Consider the following 1,232-nt stretch of genomic DNA (forward strand, 5'->3'; position numbering starts at 1 on the left):
CTCCGTGCTTTCCTAACCCAAACAGCAGATTATAACGCACAAACCGCTCCCAGCGAAATGCTGCTGAAATCGGGAACGGGTTTGGAAACCACAGGACTTTCCATCCCTCATGAGTGCCTGCAGTGAGGGCCTTTCTCCGCGTTTATAAGCTGCGCTTACAAACCACCGTTGCCTACTTTCAGTGACACAATTCCTGCCTTTGGCCGTTGAGCCAACAGAACCTGGAATCTTCCAGGCTCCTGTTTCTTGAGAGGAAAGATCAACTGCGGGGCCGGAGCCCAGCCGGGGACAGTGCGGGGAGGAGGGGGACGGGCGCCGTCGATTTGGGTCCTAATCGGCCGTGCGGACGCCGGCTCGGCGCGTTTCACTAAGTGTGCGGCCCCCGTGGGGTGTGCTCGGCGTGGACATGGACGGGCTGCCCGGACAAGGCCTGAGTCGGGGGCTCCGCCGGGGCGGCCGGTCGGGCGGCCGGCAGGCAGGGAAGGCGGCGCCCGCCCCATTGCGGCCTCTGCTGTGGCGGTTTACGACTCCACGCGGCACTTGTTTCCTATTAACGAGTCTATGATTCAAACACCAGTCCTTTTGCATTCCGCAGGATTTCTTGTGAGGAATTACGAACAATGACTCCTCCGACCTAGCGTCTACATTAGCGTATACGTGCTCTCCAGAACTAGGAGACTGCAGATCACAGAAGACGCGACGAGAGAGAAAAGAAACATCCAAAAGCCTTCCGCCAGAGGGAAGGGAGAGAGCGCGGGCCGGAAGGGGTTAAGCGGCCGCGAGAGGTCCGCAGGCGCACAGGCAGGTCTGACGCCGGAAGCCTCGCACGGCAGGGCTGGCGGAAGCCGGTGCCACAAGACTCAATTTGTCTAGGTTCAGAGTTACGCTTGTCGTCTCCCACATGGTCTAGCGGTTAGGATTCCTGGTTTTCACCCAGGCGGCCCGGGTTCGACTCCCGGTGTGGGAACGCGTAGTTTTTTTTCTTTTTTCTTTTTAAAGAAATGGACTCAATTTAGGCTCTCTTTACTAAGGAGAAGATATGTTTCTAGAAAACGCCGTAACTCCGTTTCAGCAGCAGCCCAGGGAGATTGGGGCTAAAGGGAATCAGGGGCGAGCCGTAGAGCGGGCGTGAGGTAAAGCCCACCCAAACCCGTGGCGCTGGCAGGAGCGGGCGGAAGGGAAACAGCTCGCCACAGTGTGAAGTCAAGTTTTTGAAATAAGGGATTAATTCT

General features: G+C 57.4%; 1 non-coding gene across 1 annotated transcript; it reads left to right on the forward strand.

The window, feature by feature from the left end:
* The first annotated feature begins 895 nt into the window (after positions 1-895).
* TRNAE-UUC (transfer RNA glutamic acid (anticodon UUC)) lies at positions 896-967 on the forward strand. Its single transcript has one exon. It is a non-coding gene; the product is annotated as a tRNA-Glu (tRNA).
* Positions 968-1,232: the final 265 nt, after the last annotated feature.

Source organism: Diceros bicornis, chromosome 9, assembly GCF_020826845.1.
Source record: "Diceros bicornis minor isolate mBicDic1 chromosome 9, mDicBic1.mat.cur, whole genome shotgun sequence".
NCBI classification, from domain to species: Eukaryota; Metazoa; Chordata; class Mammalia; order Perissodactyla; family Rhinocerotidae; genus Diceros; species Diceros bicornis.